General features: G+C 38.3%; 2 protein-coding genes across 7 annotated transcripts in view; one reads left to right on the top strand and one right to left on the bottom strand.

Moving 5' to 3' along the window:
• The window catches only part of MBD5 (methyl-CpG binding domain protein 5), a 486804-nt gene extending 481241 nt beyond the window's left edge, over positions 1-5563 (bottom strand). For 3 of the 5 annotated variants that reach the window (XR_016035562.1, XR_016035556.1, XM_088829246.1), the window contains exon 1: positions 4907-5525. The gene's annotated coding sequence lies outside the window, so the exon portion shown is untranslated. The other 2 variants (XR_016035557.1, XR_016035558.1) reach the window with 2 other exon arrangements.
• A 47-nt stretch (positions 5564-5610) lies between these two features.
• ORC4 (origin recognition complex subunit 4) overlaps positions 5611-19066 on the top strand; it is a 97578-nt gene continuing 84122 nt past the window's right edge. The window contains exon 1 of one of the 2 annotated variants that reach the window (XM_055398924.2): positions 5611-5946. The gene's annotated coding sequence lies outside the window, so the exon portion shown is untranslated. The remainder of the gene's footprint in view (positions 5947-19066) is intronic. The other variant, XM_055398922.2, reaches the window with a different exon arrangement.

The raw sequence follows: 19066 nt of genomic DNA, 5'->3' as shown, positions 1-19066 counted from the left end.
TTTTATTACTAATAGGTTTCCTCATTTATAACATGGAGACAATGTTACAAAGTTCATAGGACCACTTTAAGGACTGACTGAGATTGATCATTTTTATTGCAATGCTGCTGCTGCTGCTGCTCCTGCTGTGTCACTTCAGTCGTGTCCGACTCTGTGTGACCCCACTGGAGTGGGTTGCCATTTCCTTCTCCAATCACAATGCTAGTCAGTTAAAATGAATGGTAAGTAATATAATTATTACTAAAACAGAAAATTAAGAATGAATGTGAAAGAGATCAGAATTGACTGACTCTCAGAAATCTATTTACCTTCACAAAATACTGTACCCAGCAGGGGATCCCCTCCTTTTTTTAATCGGTGAAAAAGTATTATCCTAAAAGGTATATAAGAGCAAAGAAAATTCAGGAAATCTCTAATATGCTTTTAAATTTATACATGAAAAACTCTGACAGAACTAAGACAGTATGTTTTGTTTCTAAGAAATCATTCAACTAAGAACTCATTTTACTAAGGTACTAGAAACGATGTCACATATAAAGATTAAAAACTGCAACTGATTTAAAACTAGAACTGGGAGGTTTCTTATGAGGATATTGGAGAAATACATGAAATACACGTTAAAAACTCCAAAACTCCTAAATGGTATGTGTGTGTTAGTTGTTCAGTTTTGTCCAACTCTTTGTGACCCCATAGACTGTATGTAGCTGCTCTGTCCATGGAATTCTCCAAGCAAGAATATTAGAGTGGGTTGCCATTCCCTTCTCCAGGGGATCTTCTAGAGCCAGGGATGGAACCCTGGTCTCCTACATTGCAGGTAGATTCTTTATCATCTGAGCTACCAGGGAAGCCAATTAATTATCCCATTTTAATTAAATCATATTGTCAGCTTAAACTACAGTAGAAAATAACTAAATGCTCAAACAATAATGTACAATGTCTTCCAATGAATCATGAAAGATAACTTCTTATATGAGATGTAAAGAGAAAGTAACTTTAGAAGGGAAAAAAGTTTAAGATTAGAAAGTTGGGTTTTTAGGAGGGGTGATAATTTAGTAAAAAATACAAACTTTAATGAACAGTGTTGGTCACCTTCAAAGAAAAGTAAATAGCAATAAAATATCAGAAGTGATAGCCATATACACTATTTTCATGGTCTAAAATTACTGAATTATATACAGAATAGAAATCTCTAGAATACAATATTAAGTGCAAATTTTTTTCTTTATATTAGTCTGTTCTAATAAAATATAGCAAATATCCTTTTTAAACATGCATTTTCCTACCTGGCACTATCCATTTAGTTCATAAAATTTATTTAGGTAGAAACATCAAATAAAGATATGACCAATACACCTGTGTAACACAATTAAGATACCTTCCACAAACTGTAGGGACCCATCCTTGTTTCTCATGCCTAGCATGGTGCCTGACATACATTAGATACTCGATAAACGTTTAATGAGTGAGTACAATCTGTTTTGCACATACATTCAAAATACAGACAAGTTTGCAAAGGTTCATAAGTTTCACATAGTCTTTCTGGCTGACTTCCTGGGGTCCCACTGATGACTAGGAATAATCTTCATATCCACAGAAAACTGGAAAGTTGGTAATTGTCTGGGTAAGGACCGAAAAAAACAAAGGGAAACACGTCACCTAAGTTACAGTTGCTTTATAGAGCTGGTAAATGCAGGCTAATCATTCCAATAACCTATTCTGCCAGTTATTCAATGAAATGAAATTTAAGTATATCCCAAATATTTGCTAGTACACTCTTAATTGGAATTTTTTTTAATCCCTTATTTAAAATAAATCACTTTTGTCAAACTGCACCCTGTACAGAATATGATTTTACTTCTTAAGAGTACTATTTGTTAACAGGATTTAATTTGGCCACTAGAAAAAGTGAGAACCATAGTAAAGATAAAGAAAAAAAATCATGGTAGTGAATACACTGTAGCTGGAAGGAAAGGAAAAAGGAAGAAAATGAAGAAATTCTACATCTAAGAGTCAAGAAATTAAAATACGTCTAATTATAATATCAAATATGACAAACAACCATTAGGGCCTACTGTGCACTGAAAACTGTGCTATGGGGGATATAAATGCTAACAAGAAAAAAAAATTTAGTCTTAAGTAGTTCATAGTACAAAAATCATAAAAAAGCATTTATAATACAATATGCATTTTTCATATATATATATATATGTACATATATAGCTTAATACAGGAGTTAAGAAGTATATTCACTGATTAACTAGAAGTGCAGGGGGGGGAAATAACCATTAGGGAAAGCTGAAATAATTCTCAAAAGTCACAATCCACAATGAGAGAAATTAGTACCCCCTAAAAAAAAAATCAACAACAAACTACTGAATTGTAAATATACAAAATTACAGCTTAATAGCTGTTTATTTTAATATTCTTAGAATATGACCCCACATAAAACCCTTAAGTGTCATGTGCACGATAGTTTTATACCTGATAAAAGAAAATGAGATAGTGTAGCTTAGTGAATGTCAAGAGACCAGAGTTCTCTGGTCCATGTGCTGTCCACTTACAGGCCTTAGAACTCTGCATAAGCTTCTACAACTCTCTGAACTTCCGCAATATGGAAAATAGAGTTGGACAAACTGACCTCCAAGATACCACCTCCATGAAACTTACAACTCTAAAATATATCTTAATACTTAAGAAACAAGTCATAAAAAAAAAACAACCAGCTTTTTTAAAGGTAAGTCATTTTTCAACTTAGAGGCAGTCTAGAATCTTCAAACCATATAGTGTTACCCTGAGGGTGGTAGAATAAGAAATGTTTTCAAATAAAAACAGAAAGTAAGGAAAAGTATTATAATCAAGCTATAAATTTTCTCTCAGCTGCCTACTGGGAAACTACCACCCCAATAATCTACTCAATTCACTTTACTTAAAAGTTATTTCTTCATTATATTCTACTTCCATCTTTTATGTTAAGGTTGCTGAGGTATTAAGGTGAGGACAAGAAATCCTAGGTGGATCTGAAATACTATTATTGGGAGACAAACTTGAACTTGGCACAAATTTCTGCCAAAGTGCACCAATTACACCTCAGAGAAAGGTAAGAAATTGTTCAAATTCACAACAGAAAGGAGAGAAATAGGACCATGTTGTTTATTGCTACATAGCTTTTCCTTCCCCTGTGTAAATGTCTACTTTTGCACACAGCTGGTAATTAAAATTTTACAGAACAAGCTTCTATATATGCAATGATTTCCTGTCTCTAAAGTGTAAATATATTGTGTTTCACTTTACCATCAAGAAAATTAAAAAATTTAAAGCATTATGTCTAATATCTGTGTCAAATATACTTCTAGATTTATTTTTCTTCAATCCTTTCTAGTTGATCAAATTGCTGTTTTCACATTGCCAGTCTGATCACAAAATTGCTACTTTACAGGAGAATATTTTTCGCTGACATAAATTATGGGATCAGAGATACCAATGCAGTTATAAGAAAAGGGTGTGTATGTGTGTGCATGTGTGAGAGAGAGAGAGAGATTGTGTGTGTGTGAATGTGTGCATCCATCTTTAAGGAAAGGATAAAGAAATGTACATATGAAACAAAATACCACTTTCTAACGTAAGCCCTAGTAAAAGGCCTACATCAGAAACACACTTTTTAGCATTTCTGAAATCAAATACAGTACTGAATTTGAAAACCATTCACTGAGAACATATCATGTAAAAATGAAAAATAGTCATTTTTATCAAGACCGTTCCTCTATAATCCTAAATCTGATTTATCTTTCAATTTATATCTCACTACCATGCATGTACTAACTATACCATCATGATTTCCTTGACTCATGAAAACATTTTAGGAATTTGTATCCTTTCACATATAGTGAGCAATTTGGTTCAGTACCCCCCAGAGATGAAAAACTCATCTCAATTTACAACAGTAAATAAATAATTCAGTTAAAACTGCAAGTGGTACCAATCCACCAAACTATTGATGGAAAGGTTTGGCCTTCCATGAAGTCAGAACAACATGAAAGTTTTCAATGGGGATTACTTGTTCATACAAGTTACAAAGATTAGACAAATACTCAGATTAATTATGAAATAGATAATACTCTCATCTTATGTAAAATAAATATCGCGAATGTATATAGGGAGAAACAATAGCAGTGATATTTAACTTAAAGCATTTTAAGCTTTTAACTTTAATATGCTGATATATGAAACAAACATTAAACAAAAAAAGCAATAATAGAAGTCAAAACCTAACCAAAGGCCTCTATCAACCAAAATTTTGAAATTTTCTATGCAAGTCAGACAAAATGAAAAAAAGGAAAATTAAACCCAGGAAGCAAAAACCAATCAAGTCTGTTCCAACACTGAAGTCAATATCCAAATCACACACAGAACCAAAAAGGGGAAAACACTCAGGTCTACAAATGGATAAGCAGTTCCGATACAATCCAGATCCCGACATTTTCCCACTCAGAAACAAATGCCGTGGAGCTTTTCCTAGGGAAAAAGGAAAAAAGCTCGCCAAATGATTTTTTTAAAGTGACATCTAGAAAGTGTGCCTCTTTCTGTCTCTTTCCCTGGCGCCTCATTGGAGGAAGGAGGGGGTTGTTTTTGTATTCTCCCCCACTGGAGCAAGACACAATCAGATGTTAGCTGGAGGAGAGAAACCACTTTTGACAACAGCAAATAAAAATAAAAAGTGCCTTCCTCCTCTGACAGGATGGGCACCCACCTCACACACCCCTCCCCACTCCAACCCCTCCTTCCCCCCCCCAGCACCACCCCCTCCTCACCCCGGAGCTCCACTGCGTATGTGGTTTGGTGCTACTGTTGCCCCGGAGTTAAAGTCAGAGCCGGAGGAAGGCAATGAAGCCCCCACAGACACACTTACCTTTTCTGCCCCCCACTTTTGAGTGCCTTCCCTGGAGCTGTGGAGGATGACACAAAGGGTAATAAAGGGGGGGTGGAGTGGAGGAGGAGGAGGAGGCGAAGGAGGAGGAGAGCTGGGGAAGTGGCTGCTCCTGGGTGTAGTGAGATGTCTCCAGCCAGGGCCAAGCAGCAGCAGCAGTAGCAGCAGAAGCAGCAGCAACAGCAGCAACAGCAGAGAAGGGTCTGTGTTGCTAAGAGGCTTTTGGTCTCTTTCTCTCCTCTCACGGCCAAAGAGGAGGAGGATGGAGGGGGCTCGGGAGAGAGGCTAGTGGAGGGGTGAGGGGGTAGGAGTCGTGGATGGGGGTTTTCGAAGAAGAAGAAACTCCTTCTCCTTCTCTCTCAGGCTCAATCCCCCTCTCAGGTCTCAGGGCTGGAGGGTGGGGGAAGGAACTCAGCCGCCTTCCCCCCACCCCCCTCAATTCAAGGTTGAAGTGGGGTAAAATTAGTGTCCTGTCCCTTTAAAAATAGAAATAAAAGGTGCCCCCCCTCTGCCACTGCCTCTCTCTTCATCATCAGCTGCTGCTGCTGCTGGGGTCTCTCTGCTTGGGGGGGAGGGGGGTTCGGGTAGAAGAGACGGGAGGCACTCACTGCGCATGTCCCTCTCTGACGGGAGGCTGGTTGGTTGAAGGCAGGAGGAGGGGGAGGGGAGGAAATGAGATGCTTTCCCAGAAGGCTCCGAGGCGATCGCGACCCGGAAGACATTGTAGCAGGGGGTAGAGAGGTGGGGGCGGAGAGTAGGAGGAAGTCGCTACTCTTTTAACACCCCCAGTCCCCTCCTCCCTCCTAAGGGAAAGTGGAGGAACGGAAGTGGGCGTGGACGGAGGCGAAAGGAGGTCACGTGTTTGGGCGGGAGAGAGGCGGGGTGGGGAGGCGGTGCCTGCGCGGGGCATGCCGGGAGTCTTGGTGAATTCGTTGGCAGCTGCAGGTGAAGCAGAGCAGAGGACGCTGCGAGAGGAGCCTGTGAAGCGATTCCCACCGTCTCCGGAATCTCGCTCTGCCCTGGTAAGAGATGACTTTTCCATGAGAGGTAACCTGGAGTGGACTAGCCTCAAAACGAAAGCCTTGGGCGCCTGTGGCGAAAGGCGAATCGAAAAGGAGGGGACGGAACGCTTGGGAGACTGGGAATGCGGGAAGGGGGGCAGGCTTGTCTAGGCCAGGAAGGCCAGAATCTAGGCGGGCTCCTTCCGTCTCGTGGCTTCCCTCTGAGCCAGCCGGCAGCGAATCCTGGACGAGCGTAGGGAGCGTAGATGAGCTCATGAACCTAAATCTGTGGCATGTGGTGACTACACTCAGCGATGGTGAGAAATGTGATGGTCCAGCTGTAAGAGAGAAATGGGATCTCAGAACCCTCAGCAGATGACTCTGTTAACTGCTTCTTCACCTCAGAACGGGGCACCTGTCCAGGGAGAGAAACAAGCTGTGTGAATTTTGACAACTTCTGTCATTGGATGTATTGTTTATATTGTGTTATCAGTCCTTACTTCGTTAACTTTCCAGGAATTCTGGAGTGGCTTTGAGGAGGGAGCAAGCTGGCAATTGTTTCTTCAGTAGAATTTCCCTCCGTGTCTTGCGTTGTTTCCGCAACAAAATGCCTGTGGCATTTCTCAGAAGAGGGGTATGGAATTGTGTAATTCTTGATATTGTGCCTTAGTTATCGTTGATAGAGAAGGGACATCATCAGAGTTTTCCCTTTCTGTAGCGTGGATGCGAGATTTTTAAAAGGATGTTTTTAGTTTCTTTGGTTACAAGCCTCAGATTTAGAGCCGTTGGTTTCTCAAATGCTACTGTTTTTGCTGGAAGTAATGTTTCCCTCATGCTAATTCAGAGTGTTTAAAAAAGACGGGTTTTCATTAATAAGTTTTTTTTTTTAGTAAAATAGCACCGTTTCTTTCTCACATTCTGTCCATACAATCATAACTAAAACCATTACAGTCGTTCAGTTACAATTTTTTGTAAACGTGCATTGAAAGACTATTACTTATGTATTTTTTAAAACCAAGACTGAAATTCCTCATGTTTATTGTGTTTGTATTAATTCTGTAGTGATTTCTTTTAGGGTATGCTATCAGTTAAAGTTACTGCTTATTCTTCTTGTATGTTTTGACAGTGAATTTTGTTTATGCACCACTGACTAGTGCTTTTACCACTTCTGTGTGTACAATAATCCTGTCAAATGGAATAAAAACTGGACTCTGGTGCCTTAAAGTTTTGTTTCTATTGAAACCAAATATATGACACTTTAGAACAAAAAAAGTATAGCAGAGCCATAAAAGTGCCATAGATAACAAACTTTAAATCAATTTTTTGTGACAAAATACTAAATGTGCAAAAGAGTGTACAAATCATAATTATAAAATATAATGATTAGTTCTAATGATTAGTAAACAGAATGTGGAAAAATGCACAAGCCACAGATATACAGTATAATGAATAATTGTGAACACAGTATTCTGTATCAAAATGAAGAATTAGAACATTGCTGTCCCCTTCACTTTTATTTCAAGTATTTTTTAACCACCTTTGTCAGCATTCCTAAACAATATACCTTGGTTTTGCCTTTTTTTTTAAAAAAAATAACCTGTATGTAACTGAATTACATGTTATGTATCATTTTCAGTCAGTCCTGTTAGATCTAGTTCATGTATTTTCATTGCTAATAGTAATGTTTATAAGTAAGTATAGTGTAGTAAGTCTTTTTGTGAACATACACAATTAACTAGTGTTATGGACATTTGGATTGTGGCTTGTTTTTAGCGCTTAGAAATAGTACAACTCTGTATAAACTTATACATGCATTTTATATACGTAGAATGCATTTCTGCAGAATGTAGACTATGACAGACTTTTCAAAGTGAATATTATCAATTTATACTCCCACCAACAATGTATGATAGATCCTTTTTTCTACAGTTTTGAAAACAGTTGGTAGTTTTTGTTTTTGCCAATCTGATTAAAGTAGCTTTATGTTATTATTTTAATTTGCAGTTCCTGATTGTTAATGGGGTTGAGCAGTTTTTCAAAAATTTATTGGCTATTTAATACTTTGGCCACCTCATGAGACGAGTTGACTCACTGGAAAAGACTCTGACGCTGGGAGGGATTGGGGGTGGGAGGAGACGGGGACGACAGAGAATGAGATGGCTGGATGGCATCACCGACTCGATGGACATGAGTTTGAGTGAACTCCGGGAGTTGGTGATGGACAGGGAGGCCTGGCGTGGTGTGATTCATGGGGTTGCAGAGAGTCGGACACAACTGAGCAACTGAACTGAACTGAGAGTTGAATGCTGTGAGGCCGTATTGTGTTTACTGTACTCTGTTGGTTTGACTGGGTGTAGAATTCTAAATTGATAATGTTTCTCTTCAGATTTGAGGAGAAACTCATAGTGTTTGATAAAAATTTGACTCCTTTCTTGTTTTTAATGCTGCGTTTCACTTTCTTCTCCCCTGTGGAAGCTTCTGCAACCTTTTGTTTGAAGGTTATAGATTCCTCAGGGCTTCACTGGTGGCTCAGAGGTTAGATCATCTGCCTCTAATATGGGAGACCTGGGTTCGATCCCTGGGTTGGGAAGATCCCCTGGAGAAGGAAATGGTAACCCACTCCAGTATTCTTGCCTGGAGAATCCCATGGACGGAGAAGCCTGGTAGGCTACTGTCCATGGGGTCGCAAAGAGTCGGACACGACTGAGCGACTTTACTTTACTATAGATTCTTCTCTTTGTTTTATACAATGTTCTGAAACATCACAGTAACATGAGATAATTTATGAGTCCATAGAAATCGATATGCATTTCATGAGTTCTTTCAGCCTAGCAACCTGTATCCCACAGCTCTAAAGTTTCTGATTCATTTTCTGTAATTTCCTTACCTCAGTGTTTTTTGTACCTGCAATTAGACATTATACTACTGGACCTATTTCTTTTCTCCCATTTTTCATCTTTTTCCAGTTTTTTGTTTTACACTTTCTGGGAAATTTACTTGATTTTTCAAACTTTGAGACTTTCATTTCTCCTATTGTTTTTTTTTTGATTTTCAGTACCGTTTTTTGATCTTTGTATTTTTTTTTTTCCCCATGGCATTTTTAGTATTTTTTTCTCTTTATGGCTTTAAAGTTTTGTTTTGAGGTTTATTTATCCCTGTGCACTCTGTGTTTTCTAAGTTATTTTTTGTGTTGATGTATTTTAGTCTCACTTTAGATGCTTTCCTCGGCTCTGTTGTGATCCTTGATTGTGTTTAAATTTTTGTAAGGAATGTTGGAAACCTATTTCATGCCTCTCTTAACTTAGCTAAGGTTTGCTAGCTGTTGATGGTTCTAACTGTGGAAAGATATGGCTGGGACAAATTTGGGAGGGAAACCCAGATATCAGTTTCCTTAAAATTTCTTTAGGTATTTGGAAGGTTTTTTCTCTTGGGCTAGTAAGAGTCCAGCAAGAAGGATTTTCTAATCTTCTGCCTCAGATCCAGTGGTTCTCAGCTGTTTCAATATGATCTCCCCAAGACATTTATTTGTCAGTGATTCAGAGACACATTTTGTTATCAGAAATGGGTTGCTACTGAAAACCACTGGATAGATGGTGCTGGTGGTGTTGAACATCCTACAGTGCATAGGGCAGCCACTCACAACGGAGAAATTATCCAGTTCTAAAGGTCACTATTTTCTCTTTCTCCAAGGTATAAGCCTCATTTCCAGTGCTCTGAGAACTAAGTGAAAACAGAGCTCAGGAATCTTAACATTCTTTTTTTATTTTAAATTCTTTGATACTCTCATCTTTTACTGTGCCTGCTGTCTCTTAGCGTAGGATCTTGCTGTATTATCCTGTCTGGAACCACTTGTCTTCTGATGGAGTGGAGTAAGGGCTTCTGCTTAATTTTGACCATTTTAGCACTGCAGGCCTTCTGGAGATGGTTTTGTCAATGAATTTTAATCCTAACTAAAATACTGGCTATGTTATGTGTTTATCTTATTTGAACAGGATTGACTGATGAGTCTAGATTGCTTTGTACATTGTACTAATGCTTTAATGGGAAAATAAGATATGAGTTGAACATTATAAACTAGGAGGTGGATGAAACCTGGTATAGATAGTTGGCTTCCCTGGTGGGTCAGATGGTAAAGAATCTGCCTACAGTACAGGAGACCCAGGTTCAGTCTCTGGATCGGGAAGATCCCCTGAAGAAGTGAATGGCTACCCACTCCAATGTTCTTGCCTGGAGAATTCCATGGACAGAGGAACCTGGAGGACTACAGTCCGTGGGATTACAAAGAGTCAGACATGAGTAAGCAGCTAACACTTTCACTCTCACATTCCCTATTCTTTTATTTCAATTTGTTTCCCTCTTTTCACTCCTAGTGTAGCTTATATAGTTATCTTCACACAAGCATGTGTTGAGATTGATAGTTTTTTCTAATATTTTTCCCTTAGTCTTACATAGTTCTCTTTCTCCCTTTCACCTCCAGTAAAGTCTTTGTCTTTTGTATTTTATACTGCTTCTTTAATACTGGAATTGAGATTACTAAGACGTTTTGTCTAATGAAGTATGATGGTTGAAGTCAGATTTGGCAAGATTAAAATTCTCTCTGTGTTGGTTTTCTTTGGACACAGTCATACACATTTTCCATTTTCCTTAATCTTTTCACAGTGTATAAAAGTAAACACTTTTTATATGGATGACCCAGAAATGTCAACTTATACTGCTCTCTTAAAATAATCACTTCTCCTAATAGTTCCATATATATTTACATCAACTTACTTTATAATGAGTAAATACCTAAAATATTTTCTCTAAAACCTGTTGGTTTGTATTATATCCAGGTGTGTTATAGCACCACTTTGATGCAATGTCTGATGGCATAATGTATTTAAAAAATTATGTTGAAATAATTTTATGTGACATACTTTTTAAAAGTTAAAATTTTGTTGTTACACTTACTACTGATTATTTTCTATACTCAACATAAGATACATTGCTTAAGTATACAACATGATTACTTTTTAAGTTCCCCCAAATTAATATACATTCAGTGTAAAAGTAAAAGATGAAATTCACCTATAATCTCTACACTCATAATTCTGTTAAGATATTGATATATGTTATTTCAGTATTTTTTTATGTTTTTCTGCATTTATTAACAAAACTGGATTATAGAGTTTTGTTGTATACTTTTGAAAGAAATAACATTTAGTTAGCATCTTTCCATTGTATTACATGCTTTATATTACAGAAATCTGCCAGCCTCTGGGAGCCGTGTTCCTGAATAATGCCTTGATCAGTGTTACTTCTCTTTAAAATAAAATATTAAAAACATTTCACTTTCCCTATATAAATACTCTTCAAGCATCTGATTTTTAAAAACAGCAACAAACAGATGAATTAATCTTAAAGTAGCTTTAAAGTAGCTAGCATTTCCCTTGAATTACCGTTCATTGTTTTGCAAATATTCCTGTAGGGTTACAATCTGCTAAAGCAGGTTTTGCCTGTACATTTTTTAATTTTCTTCATTTTATAGATTATCTGTTTTACTGACTTAGACTGCCTTTGTGCTTACATTTCTTTTTCACAAATTTTTTATAAGATTGTATTCCCACCTGGTGTTTTCACAAATTTTGACTTTGAGTGTGCCTTTTTTTCTTTCTTTGAAATTTTTAAACAAATATGGGAATTTTGATTTGTTTTCCAGAAAAACTGAGTATAGAGTACAGTGAATTGCTGTATAACCACACTCACCCAGCTCATCTTACTATAACCTAGTTTCCTTTATTATTAATATCTTACCTTAGTATGGTACGTTTGTTGCAATTGATGAACCAGTGTTGATACATTATTAATCAAAGTTCATAGCTTACATTAAGGTTCCCTCTTTGAATTGAACATTATGGGTTCTGACAAATGTGTAATGACGTTTATCTGCCCTGACATTATCATACATAATAGTTTAACTTCTCTAAAAGTCCCCTGTGTTCTATTCTCCCATTCATGCCTTGAACTTTTGGCAACTAATGATTTTTTCATGATCTCCCTAGTTTTGCTTTTTCCAAATTGTCATATAGTTGGAATCATACAGTGTCTACCCTTTTCAGGTTGGCTTTTTCCCTTAGCAATATGCCTCCCAAGTTTTTTCCATTTCTTTTCATGACTTGATAGCTAAGTTCGTTTTAGCACTGAATATTTCATCTGATGGATTATCACAGTTTGTTTATCCATGTACCCACTGAAGGACATCTTGGTCTTCCGGATTTTGGCATTTATGACAGAAGCTGTCATAAACATTCAGATGCAGGTCTTTGTGTGGACAAAAGTCTTCAGTTCACCTGGGTAAAATACCAACGTTCCTGATTGCTAGATTATGTGATGAGTACATTTAGTTTTGTAAGAAACTGCCAAACTGCCTACCAAAGTGAATGTACCTGCCATTTTGCACTTCAGTCAGCAGTAAATCAGAATTCTAATTACTTCACATCATCCTAGTATTTGATCCAAACAATCCACTGTTTTGGGTTTAGTCATTTATTTATTGGCTGGGCTTTCTCTAATTGTGTGGCAAGCAGGGACTACTCTTCATTATGGTGTGCTTCTATTGTTGTGGATCACAGGCTCTAGGCGTGTGGACTCTAGGGTACCTGAGCTTTAGTAGTTGGAGCACACAGGCTCAGTAGTTGTGGGCCACAAGCCTAGTTGCTCTGGGACATGTGGAATTTTCCCACACCAGGGATCGAACAGTGTCTTCAACATTAGCAGGCAGATTTTTATCCACTTCACCAATGGGAAGTTCTGGATTTAGTCGTCATAACAGGTATAGATTGTTGTTTTAATATACAGATCCCCAGTGATAAATAATATTTCTGGAAATATACCTAGGAGTGACATCTCTGGATCATGTAGTAACTTTATTTTTACTTTTTTAAGGACCCTACATACTGTTCTCCATACTGGCTGTGGAACTTACATTCCCACAAACAATGTAAGGGGGTTCCCTTTTCTACATACCATTTCCAACATTTATTGCTTATAGACTATTGTAGATAGCCATTCTGACCTGTGTGAGGTGATAACTTGTTTTCCATCACTGAGATGTGTCCAACTCTGCAACCCCATGGACTGCAGCATGCCAGGCTTCCGAGTCCTTCACCGTCTCCTGGACTTGTGTCCATTGAGTTGGTGATGCTATCCATCATCGTCTCATGCTCTGTCTTCTTCTCCTCCTGCCTTCAGTCTTTCCCAGCATCAGGGTCTTTTCCAATGAGCCAGCTTTTCACATCAGGTGGCCAAATATTGGAGCTTCAGGATCAGTTCTTCCAGTGAATAATAAGGGTTGATTTTCTTTAGGATTGATTGGTTTGATCTCTTTGCTGTTCAAGGGAGTCTTCTCAAGCACCACAGTTCGAGGGCATGAATTTTTCCGTGCTCCACCTTTTTTATTGTCCAGCTCTCACATCTGTACATGACTACTGGAAAAACTATAGCTTTGACTGTATGGACCTTTATCAGCAAAGTAATGTCTCTGCTTTTTAATACACTGTATAGGTTTGTTGTTGCTTTTCTTCCATGGAGCAAGCGTCTTTTAATTTCTTGCTGCAGTCACCGTCCTCAGAGATTTTGGAGCCCAAGAAAATAAAATCTGTCACTATTTCCATTGTTTCTCTGTTTATTTGCCATGAAGTGATGAGACCTGATGCCATTATCTTCATTTTTTGAATGTTGAGTTTTAAGCCAACTTTTTCACTCTCCTCTTTCACCTTCATCAAGAGGCTCTTTAATTCCTCTTCACTTTTTGCCATAAAGATGATGACATCTGCATATCTGAGGTTACTGATATTTCTCCCCACAGTCTTGATTCCGGATTGTGCTTCATCCAGCCTGGCATTTCACATGATGTACTTTGCATAGAAGTTAAATAAGGAGAGTGACAATGTAAAGCCGGAATGTACTTCTTTCTCAGTTTGGAACCAGTCTGTTATTCCATATCCGGTTCTAACTATTGCTATTTGACCTACACACACGTTTCTCAGGAGGCAGGTCAGGTGGTCTGTTATTCCCATCTCTTGAAGAATTTTCCACAGTTTGTTGTGATCTACACATTCAAAGACTTTAGCATAGTCAGTGAAGCAGAAGTAGATGGTTTTCTGGAATTCTGTACCTTTTTCTATGATCAAGCGAATGTTGACATTTTGATCTCTGGTTCCTCTACCTTTTTGAAATCCGGCTATACATCTGGAAGTTCTCATTCACATAGTATTAAAACCTAGCTTGAAGGAGTATTAGCATTACTTTGTTAGCATGTGAAATGAGTGCACTTGTGCTGTAATTTGAACATACTTTTAACATTGCCCTTCTTTGGGATTGGAATGAAAAGTGATATTTTCCAGCTGAGTTTTCCAAATTTGCTGGCATAATGAGTGCTTTAACAGCATCATTTTTTAGTATTTGAAATAGCTCAACCGTCAACCTCCACTAGCTTTGTTCAGTTATACTTCCTAAGGCCCACTTGACTTCAGTTCAGTCACTCAGCCATGTCCGACTCTTTGCGACCCCATGAATCACAGCACGCCAGGCCTCCCTGTCCATCACCAACTCCCGGAGTTCACCCAAACTCATGTCCATCAAGTCAGAGATGCCATCCAGCCATCTCATTCTCTGTCGTCCCCTTCTCCTCCTGCCCCCAATTCTTCCCAGCATCAGAGTCTTTTCCAGTGAGTCAACTCTTCGCATGAGGTGGCCAAAGTATTGGAGTTTCAGCTTTACCATCAGTCCTTCCAATGAACACCCAGGACTGGTCTCCTTTAGAATGGACTGGTTGGATCTCCTTGCAGTCCAAGGGACCCTCAAGAGTCTTCTCCAGCACCACAGTTCAAAAGCATCAATTCTTTGGTGATCAGTTTTCTTCACAGTCCAACTCTCACATCCATACATGACCACGGGAAAACCCATAGCCTTGACTAGACAGACCTTTGTTGGCAAAGTGATGTCCCTACTTTTTAATATGCTGTCTAGGTTGGTCATAACTTTCCTTCCAAGGAGTAAGTGTCTTTTAATTTTATGGCTGCAGTCAGCATCCGCAGTGATTTTGGAGCCTCCAAAAATAAAGTCTGACACTCTTTCCACTTTTTTTCCATCTATTTCCCGTGAAGTGATGGGACCAGGTGCCATGATCTTAGTTTTCTGAATGTTGAGCTTCAGGCCAACCTTTTCACTCTCCTTTTTCACTTTCATCAAGAGTCTCTTGAGTTCCTCTTCACTTTCTGCCATAAGGGTGGTGTCATCTGCATCTCTGAGGCTATTGATATTTCTCCTGGCAATCTTGATTCTAGCCTGTGCTTCTTCCAGCCCAGCGTTCCTCATGGTATACTCTGCATATAAGTTAAATAAGCAGGGTGACAATATACAGCCTTTGACGTACTCCTTTTCCTATTTGGAACCAGTCCGTTGTTCCATGTCCAGTTCTAACTGTTGCTTCCTGACCTGCATACAGGTTTCTCAAGAGGCAGGTCAGGTGGTCTGGGATTCCCATCTCTTTCAGAATGTTCCACAGTTTATTGTGATCCACACAGTCAAAGGCTTTGGCATAGTCAATGAAGCAGAAATAGATGTTTTTCTGGAACTTGTGCTTTTCCGTGATCCAGCGGATATTGGCAATTTGATCTCTGTTTCCTCTGCCTTTCCTAAAACCAGCTTGAACATCTACAAGTTCACGATTCACATATTGCTGAAGCCTGGCTTGGAGAATTTTGAGCATGACTTTACTAGGGTGTGAGATGAGTGCAATTGTGCAGTAGTTTAATTAGGTATCTTAATTAAGTATCTTTTTTTTTGTTGTTGTTGTTCTTATTTCCTTTGCTCTGAAAGTGAAAGTGAAGTCCTTCAGTTGTGTCCGACTCTTCAAGACCCCATGGACTGTAGCCTACCAGGCTTCTCCAGCCATGGAATTTTCCAGGCAAGAGTACTAGAGTGGGTTGCCATTTTCTTCTCCAGGGGATCTTCCCAACCCAGAGATTGAACCCGGGTCTTCCACATTTTAGGCAGACGCTTTACCATCTGTGCCACCAAGGAAGTCCATTACTCTAGGAGATCCAAAAAATATTGTTGCTAACTTTATGTCAAAGAGTGTTCTGCCTGTTTTCCTCTTTAATCCATTTTGAACTTATTTTGTATATGATTTTAGAGAATGTTCTAATTTAATTCTTCTGCATGTAGCTGTCCAGCTTTCCCAATACCAATTGCTGAAGAGACTTTCTCCAGTATATATTCTTGCCTCCTTTGTCATAGATTAACTCAGCAGGCTAATTAACCAGAGGTGTGGGCTTTTATTTCTGGACTTTCTGTCCTGCTCCATTTACCTGTGTGTCTCTCTTTGTGCTAGTACAATACTGTTTTCACTACTGTATTTTTGTAACATAGTCTGTAGTCAAGGAGCAAGGTTCCTCTAAGTTTTCTTTCTCAAGATTGTCTTGACTCTTTAGGGTCTTTTATCTTTCCATGCAATGTTTAAAATTGTTTATTCTAGTTCTGTGAAAAATACTATTGGTAATTTAATAGGGATTGAATTGAATCTGTAAAATGCCTTGGGTAGTATCATCATTTTAACAGTATTGATTCTTCCAATTCAAGAACACGGTATATCTTTCCATCTTTGTGGGTCATCTTCAGTTTATTTCATCAGCGTCTTGTAGTTTTTGTAGTACGAGTTTTTTGCCTCTTTAGTTAGGTTTATTACCAGGTATTTTATTGTTTTTGATGTGATGGGAAATGGAATTGTTTCCATTTTATTGGCATAAAATTGTTTGTAGTAGTAGTCTTTTATTATCTTTTATATTTTTGTTGTGTCAGTTGTAACTTCTCTGTTTTCATTCCTGACTTTATTAATTTGGGTCTGCTTTTTCTTGATGAGTCTGGCTAAAAGTTTATTTTATCTTCTCAAAGAACCAGCTTTTAGTTTTTCTAATTAATTTATTTTTTTAAATTAGAGGATAATTACTTTACAGTATTGTGATGGTATTTGTCTTACATCAACATGAATCAGCATTAGGTCTATATATGTCCTAACCCTCTTGAAACCCCCTCCTGGCTCCTTTCTCATCCCACCCCTCTAGCTTGTCACAGAGCATTGGTTTTGTGATCCTGGCGTCATGCACTTAATTCCCATTGTCTATCTGTTTTACATATGTATATATTTCAATTATATTCTCTCAAATCATCCCACTCACTCATTCCCCCACTGTGTCCAAAATGTCTGCATGTCCTTTGATGCCCTGCAAGTAGGATTATCAATGCCATCTTTGTATAGATTCCACATATATGTGTTAATACGTGATATTGTCTTTCTGACTTACTTCAGTCTATATAATAGGCTCTATGTTCGTTCACCTCTTTAGAACTTACTTAAATGCATTACTTTTCTTAGCTGAGTAATACTCCATTTTGTATATGTACCACAACTTCCTTATCTATTCTTTTGATGGACATCTAAGTTACTTCCATGTCCTGGCTATTGTAAATAGTGCTGCAATGAACATTAGGGTACATGTGTCTTTTTTTCAGTACTGGGTTCCTCAGGGTAGTGAGTTTCCCAGTAGTGGGATTGCTAGGTTGCATGGTAGCTTTATTCCTAGTTTTTTTTTTTTTTTTTTTAAAGAATCCCCATAGTTTCCATAGTGGCTATATCAATTTGCATTCGCACCAGCAGTTTAAGGGACTTCCCAGGTGGTGCCTGCTAGTGCAGGAAGTGTAAGAGATGTGGGTTTGAATCCTGGGTTGGGAAGATCCCTTGGAGAAGGACATGACAACCCACTGCTAGTGCAGGAGATGTAAGAGATATGGGTTCAAACCCTGGGTCAGAAAGATCCCCTGGAGAAGGCCATAGCAACCCAATCGAGTGTTCTTGCCTGGAGAATCCCATGGGCAGAGGAGCCTGGTGGGTACAGTCCATAGGGTTGCAAAGAGTCTTACATGACTGAAGCAGCTTAGCAAGCATGCATGCATGGAACAGTGTAAGTGGGTTCCCTTTTCTTCACATCCCCTCCAGCATTTATTTTTTGTAGACTTTTTGATTATGGTCATTCTGAATAGTGTGAGAGGATACATCATTGTAGCTTTGATTTGCATTTCTCTAATAATGAGTGATATTGAGCATCTTTTCATGTGTTTATTAGCTTTTGGAGAAATGTCTGTTTACATATTCTCCCCACTTTTGATTGGGTTCTTATTCTGGTATTGAGCTGCAAGAGCTGTTTGTATATTTTGGAGATTAATTCTGATGTTGTTTTGTTTGCTATTAATTTTTCCCATTCTGAGGGTTGTCTTTTCACCTTGCTTATAATTTTCATCACTGTGCAAAAACTTTGTAAGTTTAATTAGATCCCATTTGTTTATTTTTGTTTTTATTTCCATTACCGAATGGGATGGATCATAGAGAATCTTGCTGTGGTTTATGTCAGAGTGTTTCTAAGTGTTTTATAGTTTCTGGTCTTATGTTTAGGAAAGATCCAGCTTTTAATTTCATTGATCTTTTCTTTTTTTTTTACATCTGTACTTAAGTGATTTCTGCTCTGGTCCTTACTGCTTCCTTCTGCTAACTTTAAGTTTTGTTTGTTCTTGTTTCTTTAATTCTTTTAGGTGTACAGTTAGATTGTTTATTTGATATTTTTTTCTTGTTTCACAGAGTAAGCTTGTATCACTATACACTTCGCTCTTGTAAATATTTTTGGTGTATCCCATAGGTTTTGTCCCATTTTTGGCCTCACCACACAGCATGTGGCATCTTAATTTCCAGACCAAGGTCAAACCTTCTCCCCCTGCATTTTAAGGGCAGAGTTTTAACCACTCAAATGTCAGGGAAGTCCCAGGATTCCATCAGTTTTGGATCTTTGTTTTCATTATTTGTCTCTTGGTATTTCTTGATTTTCTCTTTGGCTACGTCAGTGATCCATTTGTTATATTTTCCTGTGTTTTTTTAAAATTTTATGTATGAGGTAGGTTGTTATGTTTTTCCATATCTTGGAGAACTGGTCTTCTCTAAAAGGCATCCCTTGTGTCCCCACAGTGCTCTCCCCTCTTCTCACCTAAGGTATATGTTGTTGGGTGTTCTCCTAAGGGGGCCTCATGAGTCCTTCTGTTGTGCCAGGTTGAG

Source organism: Moschus berezovskii, chromosome 2 (assembly GCF_049115385.1).
Source record: "Moschus berezovskii isolate FMDL1 chromosome 2, NW_MosBer_1.0, whole genome shotgun sequence".
Classification (NCBI taxonomy): domain Eukaryota; kingdom Metazoa; phylum Chordata; class Mammalia; order Artiodactyla; family Moschidae; genus Moschus; species Moschus berezovskii.
The sequence above is the reverse complement of the archived record's forward strand: the minus strand, read 5'-3'. Positions and strand labels throughout refer to the sequence as shown.